Below are 21,806 nucleotides of genomic sequence, written 5' to 3'. Positions count from 1 at the left end.
AAATTCAATTTAAAAAGCCGGTAATTACCAACGAACGCTTAAACTAGCAGCTATAAAATTGTTGTTATGTTATTAAAATTATACACTTTTTGTTTAATTAAATTTTTTTTATTAAAAAGTTATTAGGAGTACCACACAAGACGTGAGATTTTTTATACATATATGAATTTTTCGTAAAACTGTATTACTGTTTAATAATACAAAAAAATATGCCCCAATGCAAGGGAAGAAAGAAAGCAGTAAAATGAGTGGAAGTTCCGTTATAAGGAATTTTTAAAGTGCTTTTAAAGGGTGTAAAGTACCCCGTATGTCACTAAAGATAGCAGAGCAATTTGAGCAGACAGAAAAAACAATAAGCGGAAAAATAAGTGCCAATTAAGTGCTCTATTATGAAATTTTCAGTTTTTTAGAAATAGGCTGTTCTGCTAACTTTAGAAAAAAATTAGTTAATTGTGAGAAATCAATAGAAAATGCTTCCGTAATTAAATACTAATTAAATGTTCCCTTGTTCAATGATAAATTTTTTTCGCTATTCTTCTTTCCGAGTTTTCTCAGCAGAACACTATCATTTGTGAAGAATTATAGAACCGTGTGGTTCCGTATAATTAAATGTCTGCCACACGAGTCTACTACTAGTACTACTACACCAAAGATATGTTCTACTGAGAAAACACGAAAAAAGCACGCAGCGTTTAATTAGCATTAGTCGAACATTTAATTATTCGGGCCATGAGGCCACACAAGTCATATTCTTCTCCAATGATAGTGTTCTGTGGAGAAAACTGTGAAAAAGTGATTTTTGTTTTCGCGGCGACTCCGATAAATTCATTTTTTTTTGTCTGTATCTAATTAACCACACGAGTCTACAATTTTTCACTAATAAAATTTTTTATCATTAAATAACGGAGCATTTAATTATGGAAGCATTCTATTTTAGAACAGAAATTTCTCGAAAACTTGTACAGCTGAAAATTTCGTGATATGGCACTTAATTTTCCGCTTATTGTTTTTTCTGTCTTTTCAAATTGCTCTGCTAACTTTAGTCGCATGTATCCTATAACAAGTGTAGGTAAAACAAAGTCTAATTTGGTCGAGAATTTGCTTTGCTATATTCAATTTAAACAAAAATCTGCTTTTCTAAGCTAAAAATATGATCAATAATTTTTTTTGCAATTACTCTGGCCATGCATTGTTTTTTCTGTCAAAACCCTTTTTTTTCTAATTAAATTGGTTAGAAATTATTTTTTTCTAGTTTAAATTTGTGGAATATCTCTTCTAATTTTGGTTCATTGTAAAGTCATTGTAAATCAATTTAGTCAAAAATCAGCTTTTTAGGTTTAATAGGCTCCAAAATTTATTTTTCTAAGAATAGATTAGTAGAAAATTCGCCTCTTTAAGTAATTTGATCAAAATGTCAATATCGTTAAATTTCTCGATAAGTGGTTTTCCCTAATTGAATTCAATCAACAGTGATCTCTTATAATTTTAATTGGGTTTGATAATTCTAATATTTCTATTAAAGTTCAATTTTAATTTTGGCACTATTTTGATTTCGAAAGTTTAATTTGAGCAAAAATTCAAGTTTTACTAATGATATTCACTTTTATGTGATTTTATGAGGTTAACTTTATCAAAACTTTTTTAGTCTTGAAAAAAAACTGTTTCGACTAAAGGTAATAAGAAAAGCCACGTCAAATTTAGATTATCCGATAAATTTAATTTGAGATAGGATAATTTATTGTCAAAATAAACTAAAAAAGTTTGGACAAAATTAACCCCAGAAAAGAAAATATCAATTTTTCCTCAAAACTATGCCAAAATTAAAGTTGGGAAAGTCAATTAGAGGTCAAATTCAACATGAAACAACGGATTTTAGTTTGGATCAAACATTTTTTGATAATTTGTTTTTTCATGTTGAATTTGGCCTCTAATTGGTTTCCAAGTGTAATTTTGGCATAGTTTTGCTTTTCAAAGTTCAATTTGCGCAAAAAGTGGAGTTTTATTTATGATATTTTATTTTCTGGGGTTAATTTTGTCAAAACTTTCTTAGACTTGAAAAAGAACTGACTAAACGACTAAACGGTAATAAGAAAAGCCACATCAAACTTTGAAAAATTATCCGATAAATTTAATTAGAGATAGGATAATTTTTTGCCAAATGAAACTAAGAAAGTTTTGACAAAATTATCCCCAGAAGAAAAAATATCATTAATAAAACTCCAATTTTTGCTCAAATTGAGCTGAAATTATGCTTAGAAAAGCCAATTCGAGGCCAAATTTAGCATGGAAAAACAAATTTTAGTTTAGAACGAACATATACTAATAATTCATATTTTCATGTTGAATTTGGCGTCTAATTGGCTGTTTCAAGTTAAATTTTGGCATAATTCTGTTTTTCAAAGTTCAATTTGTTCCAAAATTAGCTTTTCCAAGGTTATTTCTAAATATATGTCCTCTTCAAGATTAATTTCAACAAAAACTCCCTTTATCAAGTTAAATTCAGTCAATAATTCATTTTTTCCAATTTAATGGCACAATTTTCCTTTTCAAAAGTTCAGTTTGGCCAAAGATTAGGAGAGTTGTGTAGTAAATGGACTTTTCTGAATTGAACATGGTCAGAAACTGTCTTCTTCGTTTAAATTAATTAGAAAGCTTCAATTAATGAAAAGTGGTTTTTCTTTTGGTCATTTCAGTCCAATATAAATATTTTATGAGTTTATCTACCTCAAAAATTCTTTTTCCCAATACTAATCCAGTCGAAATTTGCTTATCTATAAGAATACTCGATTTTGAAAAATTCGATTTTTAGTTTCAATTTTCCAGAAATTGACTCTTCTAAGAGTTTAAGTGAGTCAAAAATTACCTCGCTCATCTTGATTTGGTTCAATTTATTCGTTATTAGTTAAACTAAAAATATATTCCATTGGAAATTGTTAAATAAAATAACCCCTGACATCGTAACAATTATTAATTCTATAACTACTGTTAACGACAATATTATAGACATTTCTCGAAGTTAATTAACTGTAATTATTGAAAGAGAACAAAATCTTAAATTACGATACACCGCCCACATCACTTTATCTTCAATTCATTAACGTACAAAGGAAAGATACAAAATACAAAGATACAAAAAATATTTTTAATCTTGTCATTAAATTCCTTTAAGCGACTATATCCTAGGTAGCAGTTCCAAGCATGCGCGGCAGTTACTCTGACTCAAACAGAAGAAATTTTCAAATCACTGCTGTCGACGTGTTCTTGGTATTGCTTCTTTAAGATGAAAATGTCGCTATTTTGAAATCAGATCTGTGATTCGTTTTCTAAGTACAAAGAAATTTAAACCCAGTGAATTCTATCGGCCAATGTGCAAGTTTACGGGCAAAATGCTATAAGTGATTCCTTGATTAGAAGATAAGCCAGATCAATTCAATGAAGGACTTAATCAAGTACATAATGAAGAACGATATGGACACCCATTTCTAATAGCAAACTGGTTCAGGCTTAAACAAAACAGTAAGTTTATAATTAATGCTTTTGCTATGGAATTTGTGCAGATCTCAAGATAACTAATTCAATTGCTCATAGTAAATACCCAAAATTCTTTCTGAACAATAAAAAAACGGATAGACACGAGGAATGACCCTTTGGTAGCTTACGACATCCCAAAAACTAAACGTCAGTAAATGGAATGGAGGTTCACTACATCCCCAATGAAATTTAAGCCTAAGCAAATCTTGATATTCCGAAAACTCATATACACCGTTTTCTGGGACAAAAAAAAACATTTTGCTGAGTCCCCCAAGGATTAAAGTCAAAAGGTGTTTTTTATTTCACAATAATACCCGACCTCACACTGCGAACTTGACAAAAAACTATTTGGCTGGGACGTATTCTCCTAGTATCGTCAACACTCTAATGACGAGCTGAAAAAACGTGTTACCACACGATTCGAAAATACACGAAGCAAGTTTCTATGAAGAAGACATACAAAAACTCTATAACAAATGCCAACGAAATTTCTGGAGCTATGTAGGAAATTAATTTTAGATTTTAGTACAATAAATATGTTTTCTGTATCTATTCACGTTTTTTATATAACCAAACTGAACTTATTTTGTGGATTTACCTCGAATAATGCTTGAAAATGGAAACTTAGAATGTAACAGCAGTTGTAAGGGAATATATTTTTACAAAAGACCTTGCGCTGTAAAAATCTATATGAACGCCCATTTGTTTTATTTTGCATTCATTAATTAATGCACACAACCACGTAATCATGGGCGCACAGTCCTTGGAATGATGAATATAATATTATTAACAATTTTCACAGGCGCGAGTTATCAATAATTTATACTTCGACATAAATACCATTGACGGTCTCTTAATTAAATAACGCCCCGTATATATACAAGATTGGCTCGCCGCAAATATGTATCGTAATATTAGAAATACCATTTAATATAAGATGTCCAATTAACTAGTGAGCCTATGAAATTTGTTATTACCGAGGAATGCGAAAGAATCAGATCAAAATATGAAATTAAAAACAGTAAAAAAAATAATTTTAAGCATAAGAATAAAATTATTGATGAGAAAATGATATTATTAAAGCGTGGGGTGCTTTGTATAACCAACTTTGCGTTTTGTAACAAATAGTCTGATTCCAAGACCGTGGACTGCCTGAATGATTTTTTCGTTGATTGAAAATGATTCACTGTGTAGGACTTGACCTGAAGGATCTAATCAGGATATATAAAATGATATTTTGATGGAATTATTGTATTGTCGTCAGTTCTTAACAAGTGTGAAAAATTCAACATGATCACTCAAAGTAGGGAAAATCGAGGCCATGAAGGCAATTACAAACATACAGGTGAAGTTAATAGAAGCGTATTAATGAGTGGAGATGCGACGAAAAACAGTGCAATGACTTGTAATACAGAGGAAATCAGATTCAAACGAAGTATTGAGCGAAATTCAAGGATTTTCTCAATAAAACTAATTACAGTTGTCGTGACACACAAATTATTATTGCTTCTTGATGAAAAAAAATGCTTTACAAGCTCAGCAATGGCTTCATAAGTGTTATCCAGACTCAGCTTTATCGAAAAGATCCATTGGTTATTGATTTGCAGAATTTAAACGTGGCCGTACAGATACCGATGATGCTGAATGCTCTGGTTAGGTTAGGTTAGGTTACCGATGATGGTTAACGTTCTGGTCGTCCAATTGAGGTGGTTAAAACATCAAAAAAGTCCACAAATTGGTTATATCTAATCATAAATTGAAATTGCGTGAGATAGTTGAGGCCCTAAAGATATCAGAAAACAGTGTGTTTGCAATTATGCATTTGACCATGAGAAAGCTTTTTTCGCCGCGTTTAATCACAGTCGATCAAAAACAACAACGTCTTGATAATTCAGAGTAGTGTTTGAGCATTTTTACACGTATAGATGAAACATGGATCCATCACTTCAGTCTGGAATCAAAACGATCATCATCTGAGTGGATTGCAGCCGGCGAACCACGTGCAAAGACACAACAGTCAGCTAGGAAGGTTATGGCTTTGGGATGCGCATGGAATATTGTTCATCCAAAAGGAAGGGATAATCAATACTACATAGAGTTGATGGTTCGTTTGAATGCAAAAATAAAGGAAAAAACACTGTTTCACAAAGACAATTCACCGATTCACAAGTCGATGGCAAAGATTGTTAGAATGAACGTTACACTTCGAATTGCTTCCTCAACCACTATGTAATGCAGATCTGGCCCCCAGTGACTACTGGCTATTCGCTGATCTCAAAAAATGCTCGTTAGTAAGAAATATGGCTCAATTGAAGAAGCAATTGCTGAAACTGAAACATATTTTGAGGCAAATCCTTCTATAAGTACGGCATCGAGAAGTCAAAGAATCGTTGGAATGATCATTGCTCTTGAAGGAAATTACATTGATGGGGAACTACTCGTATGCATATTTCAGTCCTTTGTTAAGGTTAAAAAAATTTAATATTCATTTTTTTCGTTCTCTTTCCTTTTCTCAGTTGAGAATCAACGAACTTTGTGAAACAAATCTCACACGGAACACTAACAATGCTCGTTTTAAGAATGAGGGGCTTTAAGATGGGGGAGATAATGGATAAATATCTAGCACTACGCAGGTGCAGCTCTTTATTAGGCCAGTGTTGCAAGATCGGTCGTAGTGACTTATTATTAAAGTGACTGATTAAATTGATCTTTTATTTGTTCAGTTTCCTGTTCTCAATTAAGAACCAATTGACTTTGTAAAACAAGTTTCACACGTAACACAAACCATGCTTGACTGCATTGAAGTGAGGAGCGACAGATAATTGTATGTCGCTATGCAGGTGCAATTTTTTGTTACGCCAGCGTTGCCAGATATGTCATTCAGAGTTCATGAAATGGGTATTTTATTTGTTCATTTTCCTGTTCTCAATTAAGAACCAACGGACTTTCTAAAAAAAAGTCTCACACGTAACACAAACCATGCTCGACTTCATTGAAGTGGGGAGTGACAGATAGTTGTATGTTGCTATGCGGGTGAAGCTCTTTGTTACGCCAGTGTTGCCAGATATGTCATTAAATGGATATTTCATTTGTTCATTTTCCAGTTATAAATTAAACACCAACGCATTTTGTAAAATAAATCTTCCACGACGTTGGACTGAACTACTATGAGGTGATTGACAGATGGTTGATATCTGTTAATAAGCACATGCAATGGTTTATGTAGACAGTAAACAGTGTTGCCAGACGGGCCGTTTTGACCGAATTATAAAATTCACGAAAAACATGTTACTCTTTCTTTTTGTAATATACATTTTGAAATGACAATATGGATCCAGGAGGCTGAAACTGAAGAGGAAACAGGTTTTAAACCTGTTCATACGAAGGAAGAAGAAAAAGTTTTTGGAATGAGAAAGATATCTAGTTTTGGTTGTTTCTTTTTTCGTTGCTTAAGGTGAAACTCGACAAAATTTTATACTACCAACAGCATGAAAGTTTTAGAACATAAAAAATGTTATTTTTCTAGTCTTTTGATAATTTCCATATTTTCAACTTTTATTGTTCGCTCATTTGAAACTTCCGACTTTCGGAAAACCCTATATAAACAATACTCGAATTTCAAACAATGCGGCAAACAATGAAAAGGTATATTTAGTAGTAATGGCCTCAAGGTGACATAGCAATGAAATTATTATGCCGTACCAGTAGCTTATCGGATGAATTCAGAGAATTTGTCGCTTATTCAGATACCGTACGAGAATATGAAATTACTCACATGTCGAAGGTGCTCAACAAATTATAAATAGCATAGTCACGGGGTGATTTAGCATTGAACGGTTAATTCAATTACAGATGTCTGTTTATAATGTTTCTTTTTAAGTTACCAGAGAAGCTAAAAAAATGAATTTATAAATTATATTTAACGAAATAAAAAACCAGATTCTCTTGTGAAAATAGTATAGATCTTTGACCCGCAGCCCTGATCGTTGAAGGAGGTTTAAGTCCAAATCACAAATTGGCTTGCCAAGGAAAATGTTAATTCAACCAACCAATTTTGAAGATCAAATATGAAGTATATAGTAGATGAAATTACGCGAGAACGGGGCGTAATTTTACTTCAATTGCCATTTTTCCAATGTGTATTAACCCGCCAAAACTTATATGTGATCAAATACAAAATGAAATGGCAAGGAACTATTTTGCTTTCAAATTAAATGACGTAAAAACTCTGCTTAGTAGTGACGTCAACAATGAAACCGCATAGTATTGTAGTAGGTGGTTAGCAGTATATGTTAAATCTCGATAATTGCATTCAAATTACTATCGAAATATTTAGCCGTGGATCTAGGCGAAGATACTATTGATGGATCTGAAGATAATATAGACGACTCAGATTAGCAAAAGGTAACTTTTATCTGCTAAAATGTTAATATTTATTATTACCGCTCGACTCGATGATTCCCTTTCCCCTTGGACCCGTGAAAATATGAATCACTTTATACATTTTTAATATCCTACTATATACACAAATGGGCAAAAAAATGAGACTCAGGTGACAACCCTGCAATTGCAAGCCACCCGATTCAATGTCAGCACATCACAGAGAAATCGGGTCCTCACTGTTTAAGTCCAACAAGAGATCAGAACAACGCGAGGAGTGGCTGTGAGTTGCTGGACAGTCAGAAGAAGACTTAAGGCAGCTAACATTGAACCAAAAGGTGAGCTACCGGCTCCAAATTAACCCCAGCTCACTGAGCAACCTGTCTACGATTTGCTAGAGAATACGTTATTTGGATTGACGAATTATGCGGCTCCGTTCTCTCCTCAGACGAAAGCAAAGTGTGCTTGCATGGTAGCGATAGAAGAGCACGAGTCTACAGAAGACTTGGAGAAAGATTCGCGCGGTTTGCATAAAAGAAAACGTGACTTTTGGAGGGGGCTCCTGTATGGTTTGGGCGGGCATTTCGCTGGAACTAAAAACCAAGTTGGTTCTCATTGAAACCGTCGGCGTCGGTGGAGCGGAGGGATTAATGGCGAACGGAAATTTTAGGGAATCACATCGTTCCCTACGCCAGTTTCATCGGCGAAAACTTAATCTGATGCAGGACAATGCCCGTCCATATACTGCAATAGTTAGAGGATGTCTAAATTGCCGCTATGGATTGGCCAGCGCGTAGCTCTGGCTTAAATCCTTCCGTTCCATTCATGGGATAAACTCAAGAGAAAAGTTCAGGCTAGAAACCCTGCATCAGGCGGATCTCAAAATGGCGCTCATTGAGGAATGGGATAACATCGAATAAGATAAATATCGATAAGATTAATTTCAAATAAATTATTATTTATACGAATTAAAGCTCGTATTTTCTTTACTGTTAATTATAACTCTTTTTTTCATCACTTAAGATTCCTTTTCGTTTGATATTTTTCTTTACCACTCAAATAAAACACAATAAGACTAATGGCTATGAAATACTAAAATCAGAAATACAATGGAGGCTACAGATTTTTTTCTAGAAGCTTTTGACTGCGAGCGTGCCACTCGAGTCGATTTTTTGCTCACTAGTGTAGTTTCACAAAACTTTTGATAGTGAGAAAAACACGATTCCGGCTCTGGTGATGTTTATGTTAGAACTAAATTCATTTAACAACAACACCTGTATTACTGTTTAACGAGTAGGTAGCATCGAACAATGCAAACGTCATATTTGTGATTTCTTTCGGTAAACAATGCAACACAATCCAACCACCTGATGCCCTAAAGCCAATCGCCGTTATTTATAATAACTGGCATTAAAGCCAAACAGAGAAAGTGGTTTCAAAAGAGAAAAAAACTCTTTTATCAACAACTTAGTTCACTCAGAATATTTCCTTTTATAGCAATATTAACTTTAATTTAAATTTACAAAATGAGAGTTATTACGACTGAAAAAAAAAGAAGCCTAAAAACCTAGGACGAGTACGTTTAGTCCAGTGAACAACGGTAAAACATTAAATCACCTCAGAAATACTGGAATTAAGTTCTATTTACCCTTTACTGCAAAATCTACATTTAACCTCCTAACAATTTGTGAAAAATCGATTCAAAATTCGCTTTTTTGCAACAAAAATTCAAAATTTCAATTACAAATAAGTCAAAAAGTATTGATTTTTCGAAAACACTCCATAGAGTAATTCTTTTTTCTATCGATTTCTACGGTTAGTTTCAACAAAAAAAGTAGCACCTCCTAGTTGGAGGTGGTATTCACCACCGGAGTAAAAGCATATATCGGGATTGGATAAACTTGAAATTTCAAGCGAATCGATGCGTCTTGATGGAAATCTGAGGTAAAAACCGTTGATCGCTAGACTAATTTGGCGCAATCCTTAAATTACGTCACAAGTTAAGGGGGTGGAAGAGTGTCGATGAAGTGTGACATTGTGTGACAAGGGAATGGAACTATTCCTAAATTTCAAGAAAGTCTTTGTAATGTGGGCACTAAGAAGTTAATCAATAAATCTAGATAAACCTCACCATTAACTGTCCCCACAACAAAAAAGGGCCAATAATTTTATTGTTAATGATACCAGCAAAAACGTTCACTTTTTTAGGATATTGAGTCGCTTCATCAGAAAAAACTATTTTGTTTATGAACTGCAATTGCAAATCTGCGCTCATTCTGTCCATCATCAATTTACAGAATTCTTGCTTTGTATCAAGATCATCTTCATGTAACTTCCGAAGCAACTGAACTTTGAAAGATTGGTATTTTCCTCTATGTAACACTCTCAAAATAGATGATTTACTTACATAATTGTCGTCGGCAAGTTCTCGAATTGTCTGCAGATTTTCCTCAATCTCTAGAAGTACATCTAACTTTTTTTCATCAGTAAATTTTTTCTTGATGTTTAGTAGAACAGACACGAAAATAACTGATTATTTCTAAAATATATTTCAACAGACTAGACAATATTGCTGATTTAGAAGTTGAAATAACGGAAGAAATTAACAAAAGAACCCCTGAGGTGATACAAAATTTTGTACGAGAATTCCAAAATCGCCTCGATTATTGTCATTTTAAAAATGAAATTTAATTGTTAAATACATTCTAAATATTATGCGGTATAATTATCTTCATTCTACGTAAAGTTTCGTGATAGAAACGTCAACAAAATTTTACATCTTTAAAAATAATTTTCACAATTATGATTGCACCAAATTTAAAAAAACTGTATATTACTGAATAGAAAACTAAAATCCCTTTCCAACAAGTTGCCACGCGACCCCCTTTCTCATTTACAATTTTCGAGGGGACGCTGGAGGAGGATAACATTTTCATACTGTAAATTGTCAATTTAAGAATAAAAATCGACTTGTTTGTTGTGTATTTATAGTTTTTATTAAATGAAATGTACCTTCATCTTCTTTGGGTGCCTTCTTCTTAAGAAGATTGGTGATAACCCCAGCAAAATCATTTCTGGCCCTTCTTATCAGCGTCTGAGAGTTTACGCTGGTCTACTTGCAAATATTCTTCAGCCATGAAGCCTGTCGTTTGACAGGACTACGTTTTCCCTCGATTTTCCCTTGCCCTTCTCCAGGTGGTCTCTGGAGTACGTTCGGACTGCTTAGATTTTTTTAGGACTCCGGTGTGTATCAATAGATCTATGTATTGTGCATAAACAGCATCAATCATTGCTCTGAAGTGATCTCACAGTTGTGGTTATTATCCTGAGTGTGCAAATACGCACACCATCACGCAGGTAACTCCTTAATTCAAAAATTTTATGCAGGCTATGATAAACGCGATCTGTTGAGATGCCTAGTGTCTCAGTTAACTCGTTCATTTCCAATCGGTGGTATACCAATACAAGAATGTGAATTTTCGTCACGTTATCCTCCGTGGTAGCCAATTTCTTGTACCAAAAACCGACGTGCGACAATATTGTGCGGCGATGATTGGTTTCGTAACGTCGACAATGATAAAGTTCCACGTAAATGCGCGTCGAAGGCCAAAGTCAAATCGAAACGCGGCAACAAAGTTGCAAAACTCTGTATTTGTCATTTCTATAAATATTTATGTCCTAGATACGAGGTTTTTCGAGTTTTTATCAATTTTATAAATTTCCTGTCAGTGCCTATTCTTCGTTACTGATATGAGCGGTCCAGGGAATTCTCAGCATCCTCCGAAAGATCCACATTTCGAAACTCTCTAAGCGCCTTAGTGAGTTCATCTTAAATGTCCAAGCCTCCGATCCGTATAATTAGGTGCTGTATCCGATACCGGATTTTAAGGTCGATTGCTCGGGATGAAAACAATTGTCTCATTTTTAAAAAGACATTACTTGCTTGTTCGATGCGTAATCTGATATCGGTCCGGCAAACAATATGTGCGGTGCATGTACACACATCCATTATAAATCGTACACCACCGCGAATTCGGCAAAAAACACGGTCCTTCGTCCGGTGAAAAAACGGACGTCTACAAGCGCTCTAATGCTGTTAGAGAATAAAAAAATCCCATCACCAATGACACAGGCTGTTCAAAAAGTGTTCAAAATGTGAAAAGTTGTTCAACATTTTCAGAACTTCCGCTCAAATATTCAGCCTTTGTCCAAATAAACTGAAAGATTTCAAGGAATTACTACCTTTTATCCCTCCTATTTATCATGGGTTTCACGGACAATTAGGTGTAGAAGATGTTCAATTGGAACCACCGACATTATACAAAGATAATATAAAACCATGGACCTTAACGATGTCGAAGGGGAATAGTTTTTTTTTAGTTTATTTTGTGTAATGTTAAGAGAATGATTATTTACGATACTTTATAACAGAGCCTAACTATTAAGTTAAAAAGGGCAATAAACCACTTTTTTCCAAAAATTACGTAAATTTTTGTTACCTAGTAATATTTTTTTGTTTTGTTTGATTTTTTTATACATTTATGTCTGCAAAATAATTTTTGTGTATGATTAATAATTACAATTTAAAGACTTTGCTTAAAATGTAAAATTCAAAAAACTCAAATATGTGACTTGTGGTTTTTTACCCTCTTCCTCCAAGCCCCTCAATTGGTTACTCAATTATATAGCCAATTAGGACAATATCCGTCATTAATAACCGATATTAGATAAAACATCACGATGTTATTTGTAAATACCAATTATATTCACGAAAGTAAAAGTAAATTCCTTCTTGAAGTAACTAACAATAAATTATATAATTCTTCTAGAAATGTTTACTGAATATATGCAACCATACACACATAATTCTTTCAATAATAAAAACAATGTGGAATAATGTTCCTATTGTAGGCAACCAGCATTACAAAATTGTTGTTAATACATTTGCCTAGCTAATAGGAACCATTCGAAAGTAATAGATGAGAACCAGTGGCGACGCTATACATAAAAAATTACTGGCATCAATTGATAAATTTCCGTTTGTCGGAAAGGAGGTGGTTGATCTGCGGTCGGCCCTGCGAGACTATATCAACGTTAAATTCTTTTATGACAGATCCAATCTCTATCAACATAAATTAAATTCAAGGTACGATTAAATAGTACCAATAACTATAACATTCCCGGCATTCTTCGTTTAATGGTGGTACTGAGATCATCGTCTATGTGTTTATATATCACATCATCAGACATTTTAGAATGCGGTAATTGCCGATGCATTTAAATGGAATCTAATTGAGAGATGGTGTAATATTTGTTTACTAGGTATAAACAAGTGTCTAAAGGAGTGAAATTTCATTTTTTTTCCCGCAAAACTGTTGATTTCAAACACGAACAAACTTATGAAATTATACCGACTAGAGAGAGATAGAGAGTAGTAATCCGATATTCCTTCTCTCTCTTTCAATAGTACAATTTCACTTACATTTCTTTAATATTAACTCCATGGCCCCAGCAGACTTTCATCAAAAAATAACAATGAAGTAAATCATTTTTTACAGTCTCTAAACTGGTGTTGCAGTGGAAGTACATCCAGAACTCTCTCCTTGATTACTGACACTGGAATAAGCCTCTGCTGCATATCTAAGCCGTATGAAATGGAAGGGAAACCTGAGGCAGATAGGCTAGCTAATGGTGAGACGAGGTGAGAAGTTGCCGAAGAGACAGAGTAAGTGTGCGGTCACTTTGGCAAAGCTCAAGCGGCGAAAATAAGCAAGTCTATTTCTATTAAGTTCATGAACGCCTTGTATTTTTTTGCTTGTCTTTAAAATTAGTATATTCTATAAGTAATAATCGTTAAGATACCAAATTCATATACGTCCTTTTGGTTCGAAACCTAGAAAATAACTAAAACGACGCTTAATCAATTTGAACAGGACATCGCTCGACTCTCACTGCTTGAGCGTCGCCAATGTGAACGCACACTAACAGTGTTACTACCGATGGAATTGCCAAAAGATACTATTGACACAGCAAACCTCAGTATATATGAGTAAATAAAAGTGACTGCGCGATATCCAGATCTATATGAACAAGGATCAATGAAGGGAATGGTACAAAAATAGGATTCACGAAACATTCAATCTGGATTTTACTGTTGGCACCTAACCAACGCAAAAAGTGTAACGGAGAAGAAGATACGATCGAGCATCTGATCTGTCTTGACAGAGAAACGACGTCAAATGCTGAGGACAATACTCTAGATTCCTTCGAAAAAATAGCAAAATTAGGAATAGAGAAAGTAAGTAATGCTTAAAAATAAGCTATAAAAGGAAAAAAGATAGGAAGGTGGCTAGTTAGTTAACTAAGTTTCCAGATCGTGGAAAATGAAGGTTAACATAATGGGCCTCAGGCCTCGGACTGTATCACGACCAATCTAGATCGAGGATGCCCGTACTAACCTAACCTCATTACATGCGAAATGTTTATTATATGTGCCAACCACTTATAATTTTAGTCTAATGCCTTTTTGGATTAGTGGAATGGGAATTACAACATTGTGGACTTTAAGTGGAATATAGTTTGAGTGTCAAACAACAATTGGCCTTGCGAAATGGCTGAAAAAGTCGCTAACACAACCCTTTTATTCTAGTCGAATAGTTTATGTTCAAATCGAAGTTTTTCAGTAATTCGAGATCCGAGTTATTTTTGTTCATGATTCAATTCATGTCGCACCTTTTTTTATTATTATTTACACAACTTTGTAAATAAAAGTATAGTATTTGTTGAGCTTATCAGACTTGGCAACAAACAGATTTAAAACGAACAAAACCATATGATGTAAGTTTATATTATATTTTGTTGAATGTTTCAAACGATTTGTTGTAATGATAATAAAATAATAACGGAAAAGAGAGAATGTCAACAACGTTGTGACCTGCATAATACTGTAATTGTATGTATGACGCATACAAACGATGGTTTTGGAAACAATTCAATTATTTTAGAAGAATAAAACATTAAACATGTACGCTCACCAATCAAATCGAAACAACTAGGAGTCAAAGATGTTTTAGCACCCAGATTTTCCAATATAAGAATGAAGTACATCATAGGAAATCTGACAATAAATTCCTGAAACATCGTTAGTTATAGATAATCATAAATAGCAGCATATGCAGATGGCATCAATAAAAGAAGCGATTGAGCAGGATTGCAAGGATTAGAGAAAAAAGAGACAGCATATGAACCGGGTATGGATACAAGCGAAACGTTACAATAGAAGATGATAATCTGGAAAGAACAATAGATTCCACAAATCAGCTTACCAAAAGTGGAAACGAAAACACAGATAGAACACAGAAGAAGACGCAACCAGGCAAATAAATCATACTATGCTTTCCTGCACATAATTAGATCTATAGAAATACATACAAACAATAAAGTCAGAATATACAAGACCTATAATAACGCAAGGTTGAGGAGCGTGAATCTTGAAACAAAAAAAGGCAGTTTACAAAAATTCATCTGAAGGTATTAAGGAATTTATATGGCCCCAAATGTGAGAATAGAGCATAAAGATCCGGATATAATTATGAGTTCTATCAAAAATACCAGGAACTACAGATTTCGGAATATATCAGAGTAAAAAGATTGCAATTACTTGACTCCAATTTTAAAGGACGTAAGATAATTGGAAGAGCTTGGAATAGGTGGCAGGAAGAAGTCGCAATCAGTTTCCTACAGATTGAAGCAATTGAAGGAAGGCACCTTTGAACAGGAACAACTGGACAATAGAACTAAGGCAGATGAAGCCCGTAGCACCATAGAAGGTAAAGAAGTGCTCTGGGCTAGATTTCCACAACTTCCTCTAGCTGCTCTTTAAACTTATATGGAAAAGAAAAAATAAATATTAAACATCAATATATTACCAGTCATCGATATTTACATAGTGTAGTCCATGAGTTATTGGCCTCAAATGTTAAATATAGTGCGTTATGTACCGTCAGTTACAAGTCTCAACAAGCTTCACACAAAGTTGCAGCTTGCTAGTTGATCCAGTTTATTACAGTAGAGCTCGTACAACCACTCGTGAAGTTTCGCACTGTTATAAATTAAATAACACCAACACAAATCAAAAACAGAATAGAGGCTATTTACGGTAAGTTAATTCTCAACAATTGAAAATTAGTCTAAGTTATTTCACTGGGGATGAAAATGAAGATAAACCACGTGCGGGTGGTCCTGTGTGGCTGACTATTCCAGAAAAGATTAAATTAAATTACTCTGAGGGACTGACGCCTAAAAAAGCAAAAGAAATTGCAGAACAGACCGGCATTTTCTAACAAGCGTTCTAAGGATTCTACAATTTGAATATGACAAAAATGAGTGAAAAGTGGGTGTCTGTATGAGCGATTTTTAGAGCTTTGCAGCAAGGACCAAGAAGATAGAAGATATCTAAGAGAGATTCCATGGAGTGGAGAGCCCGTGCAAAAAAAGGAAACATCACAAAGAGCATCAAAAAAGTGGTGCTACATTATTTTGGGACTGCGAAGGCATCCTTTTGATAGACTTTTAGGAATCAAATACAACTGTGAACGTGGCATATCACTCTGACATACTAAAACAGTTGCGTCAAAAAAAAATATCGAAAAAATGCGTGGTAAACTCAGCCGAAGTTTGTGCTTGCTTCATGACAATGCTCCAGTTCACATTGTTTCGCTTTCCATGGTTAATGTAAACGAATGTGGCTTCACAGAGATTGAACAACCACCATATAGCCTTGATTTGGTCCCGCAAGAATATTTTTTGGTCACAGAGCTGAAGGCCAAGTTAAGAGGCAAAATATTTATCAGCGACGAGGAAATAGAAGCTCTAGTCAAACGTTCTGAAAAGTGTGTGGAAAAAAAGGGAGAATATAATGAAAAATAGTTCTTTTCTGTTTACCACCTTTATTTAAGAACTCACTATATACTTATATACAATATGATCACCTTCTGTTTCAAACTGAAATAAGCAAATTATTGCTTATTGAAAAGGGTCTCTACTAAAACAAAGAACATTTAGAGATTTAAAAAACCCCTAAATAAATTGTGGTGTACACCACTGCCTTGTTCAGGTGCATTAAAGAATGTTGGTCAAAAACTTGATTACAAAGGAAGTAATCAAAATTATTGAATTGTAACAAATAACAAACGAACCGTCAGACGTATAAACAGTTAACCTGAAAGTGCGCCGAACAAGGATGTCGTCGCTACTGTCGTCTTCGTAATTTCTAGACGTTATCAGTGTGATCGTGATTGTTTCGCGATTCGTCGATACATTGTCATTACGAACGATACCGTTAGTAATTATAAACAGTCAGTAGGTTAGAGGGTAATCAACGTATACGAAAACAGTTAACGATAAACAGCTGATTGCGGGTCAATGTTTCGCCAAAAAAATATCACTCAACTATAAGGTTCGGAAATTTAGATTGAATATATCATTTGATTTCTACTAGAAATAGTTTTATTTAAAAAAAAAAAAATTGAACAATACAGATTCTTTAAGCAGTTATAAAACACAAAATTAATGATTACGAGGTTTGTCTTGAAACTTTCCAACGTAGTAAGAAACAAAATGATGCTCCATAAAGATTTTACATTGGGTTCCAATTGCTTCAGTCTCATGTCTTCACCTTGTTTTACGAGGATGGTCCCAGAAGTACCTGGTCCAACAAAGGAAACACAAAAATTTTGAAATACTTTTTAGCTCCATACACTTCTTTAGAAAATAATCCAGGGGATTCAAATATGGTGCATAAGGTGCATTAAGTAGCAATTCAAACTTTAATTCATTAATTTTGGCCATTGCAATAACGGATGTGTGAGCTGGTGCAATGTTTTGATGAAACAAAACTTCCTTCTTCGCTCAAACGTTGCAATAAATTCGCATAATACTCGTCGTTGATAGTTTTCCCTTTTTCAACATAGTCAATTAAAATTATCCCACGTGAAACCCAAAAAACCGACGCCATAATCTTGCCTGCAAATGGAAAGGTTTATGCCTTTTTTGTAGCCGGTTCGCCCATCTCAGTCTATTGTTTTGATTGTTCTTTTTTTTCGGGTGTGAAGTGATGGATTCACGTTTCATCCATAGTTATGAAGGAACGTAAAAATTCGGCTGTATTTCTGTGAAAAATTGCCAAACGATGGAAACATCTTCTTGACGCTGTTTTTGTACCGTAATTTTTAAAATGCTGCGAGCACGCGCACTTTCAGCAGTACCGCTTTGTGGATTTTCTTCGAAATTTTTGGAGTCGTCAACTCATTTAGTCTGGCCTTCGCAGGTCGTACGACCTCGCTTAAACTCTGCTGTCCAAAATTTTACTGTTGATAATGAAGGAGCAGTCAACACAGTTCAGCTATATTCTGTGCCGGATTAACCTAGGGGCTTGGGGGGCTATAGCTCCGGGCCCCAGGTCCAAGAGGGCCCCATCATTTGGAAATCATTCTGTATTTTTTGATGTGTTGATACCACAAATCTAACGTATTGATATTATTTTGTAAATTTTTCCGGGTTTCCGAATTCCTTAAGGGGGCCCCGTCATTATTTTAGCCCCGGGCCTTATAAATCTTAATCCGGCTCTGGCTATATTGGTTGTGCTAACGCCTTTCATATAAAAGTATTGTTCAAATAACGATGACCAATTTTTTCCATGTATACAAATTCATTGAAAACGTTCACTATCGATGACTGCCAAACAAATACTAAACACCGTGACGTCTTCAAACTTGAAACATACGCTGTATAGATTGTGTACTTCGTAATACCGTGGTCTCTAGGTCAGGCCAGGTACGTCTGGGACCATCCTCATACTTAAATTACAATATCAACTTTCTATGTTGTGATTGTTTTTTTTTGGATGAATCATCATTCCTTCAAGCTATTTATTTAATTTGATTCGTTCCAAAATAACAGTTGCGCTATTATACATTTTAACCTTGACATTATTTTGCGGACTAAATTGAAAGCTTTGCATATTTTGTGATTGCCACATTTATAAGTCCACAACCAATCATCACTGTTTAGAATGAAATATGACGTTATTTTGATGATTCAAGTAAAATTTTATAGTGCTAGATTCCGAGATGATTTTCATTTCTAACTATAATTCAATATTTTCAAAATTCGTCCCCTTAAGAAGATTTGTGCCGCTCTATAAATGTAATAAATCCCTTTTCAATATCAGGTCAATAATAAATGAATGATATTTTGTGATTTGAATTAGATTTAGAGGTTTTCAACTGTCTCGGACTCCCGGACTATTATGGGTGTTGCTTTTCTAACTATATACAATTAAAAGTGTTATATAGATACATTAAAAGGTGAGATTGCTATCTATTACGTGATTGCTTTACAAATTAGTAATGCCTAACCTTAAAATTTTAACGCTTTATAGTCGTTCTTATACGGGAGTTATGTGAAAAATTTACAACCCCAACCTGAATATGGCAAATAGAGTCGAGCAAACCTTGAGAGATTCTCACTAAGATTCTAGCCATTTTGGACGCTTAGTTTTTGTTTTTTTTTTCCAAAATTTTTGTGTCTCCTTTGTTAGGCCAGGTTCTTCTGGGACCGTCCTCGTAGAAGATGAAGATGATGATAAATAATGCAGAAAAACCGGATGAAATAAAAGGAAAACTATTGACGTGGTGAGATGGTTTAATTGATAAGTATAAAAGTGAAAAAAATAGGAGGCCCTAAAAAAATGCACGTGATACAATGCTAAGCGCATACATACAACTTTCCATCGACTCAACTATTGATGGGCGTTCACGATTTGATCTTAATCAGTCCTCATTCCTTAGTAATAGTACAGAATGATTCATCTAAGATCTCTGGCCAGAGCTCTTTTCCATTCGGAGGATGAAAAGAAAACAAGAAAACGAAGATCCTCCGTTCATCCTATTTTCAACAACAGATTACTAAATGGGACATTCCACACGATACATGTAAAAATTATCCTTAAAAATTTTTCAGCGTTTGTAGAATGAGTTTCAATGATCGGGTCCCGTTATTTCGAGAGCACCCAAAATCGTTAAAACACAACTTTAGTTGTTTGTATGCGCACTTCAATACAAGGTTATGGACATAAGGGCTATCGCATAAATACAACTTTTAGTCAAAGATTATATACAAGCTTTTAGTTGAACAACTGTTTTATTGTGTATCATATGTTTAGAAGAATATTTCAAAGCGCACATACTGTCAACTCGATAGTTGCTCGGCAAAATAGTCAAAAATCGATCCGCGACTGCCAGTCTGTTATAAGCATTTGGAGCGGCGCCACTTCTCTTGTTACCATGACACGGAGGAGTTCATTAATAGCGTAGAAAACTATTGGCTTTACTTAAAGAGTCTGAAAAAGTATGCAGACATCAATTTGAAGAATAAGGTATGGGAGGAAGTTTGCATGGAAGTCGTATGTGGGTGGTTGGAACTAGACTAGAATTTGAAATAAATATTGAGCGGACCAATTATCGAAATAATTTCTTCAATTTACCATGTACCGTGTGGAATTTTCAATGTTGTAATCTGTTGTTGAAAACAGCATAAACAGATTATCTTCTTTCCTCATTCATCCTCCAAATAAAGGAGAGCACTAACCAGAGCTTTTCGATTAATCATTTTGTACTAGTATTAAGACACAACTAAATAATTGAGTCGTGGTGACATCGTTGACGCTTATCGATTTCGACTCAATGGTTGAGTCGATGGAAAGTTGTTTGTCTACGTCTAGCCTAAAGTCGACGAGGAATAGTTATCCAACATTTAAATCAAAACTTTTTGACTTTTTTGTCGAGCAACTACCGAATTGACAGTATGCCCGATTTAATATACGACGATGTATTGATTGACTACACTAGAAGCGTCAGTGTAAAGTTTGACGTCAAAAAGTAAACAAGAATTACGTGGTAAATTAAAAGAAAAAAGATGTTCAACGAAATTATGAAAATCGAATAATTGAAGTATCGAGCCATCATCAAGTACCTGTATTTAAAAGGGTTAAGAGATAAGCAGATTTACGAAGATATGCTTAATACCCTTAAATTAGACCTGCAAGCTTCAAAAGAGGTAAATTTTCCTTTGAAGATGATGATCGATCGAGAAGGCCAGTTTCTGTGTCGGTCCCCGAAAATATCGATGCAGTTCATGACATGATTTTATCATACCGTCGAATTGGGCTAAAACGGATATCTGAAGCACTGAATATTTCATACGAACGCGTTCATCAATTTGGACATGAGAAAAATTGCTGCAAAATGGATCCCCAAATGTTTGAATGTTGACCAAAAGCGTGCAAGGGTAGAAGCATCGCGTTCGATCTGTGCTCGATTTGAAAACGATGTAGTCTTCTTAAACCGAATTGTCACTATGGATGAGACTTGGGTACATTTCTATGATCCAGAAACAAGGCAACAATCGATGGAATGACGACACTCTAGTTCTCCAAGACCTAAGATGCTTCGTGTCCAAAAATCTACTGGAAAAGTTCTTGCTCATTTTTTTGGGATTGCGATGGAGTAATCATGACTGAGTTTTTGGTTAAGAGTAGAACAATAACTGGAGATTACTAAACGATATTACTGACCATTCTACGGGAAAAAAAAAGAGAAAAGACGCGGAAAGCTATTCAAATGTGTTTTGTTTTTGTAGGACAACGCCCCTGCACACAAATCTCATGTTGCCATGCAAAAAATTCGTGATTTAGGGTTTGGATTACTAGAACACACCCCTTATTCACCAGATTTGGCTCCGTCCGACTATCACCTCTTTCCTCAACTGAAAAAGTTTAAAAGGTCGTAAAAGAATAGAGGTCTGGTTTGCAGAGCAAGAAGGAACATTTTTTTGAA

The 21,806-nt window shown here is 34.5% G+C and overlaps 1 protein-coding gene across 2 annotated transcripts in view; it reads right to left on the bottom strand.

The window, feature by feature from the left end:
• LOC130898410 (unconventional myosin-XVIIIa) overlaps positions 1 to 21,806 on the bottom strand; it is a 166,759-nt gene that overhangs the window by 120,861 nt on the left and 24,092 nt on the right. The gene's annotated exons all lie outside the window — the stretch shown is intronic.

This window comes from Diorhabda carinulata, chromosome 10 (genome assembly GCF_026250575.1).
Source record: "Diorhabda carinulata isolate Delta chromosome 10, icDioCari1.1, whole genome shotgun sequence".
NCBI lineage: Eukaryota > Metazoa > Arthropoda > Insecta > Coleoptera > Chrysomelidae > Diorhabda > Diorhabda carinulata.
The sequence above is the reverse complement of the archived record's forward strand: the minus strand, read 5'-3'. Positions and strand labels throughout refer to the sequence as shown.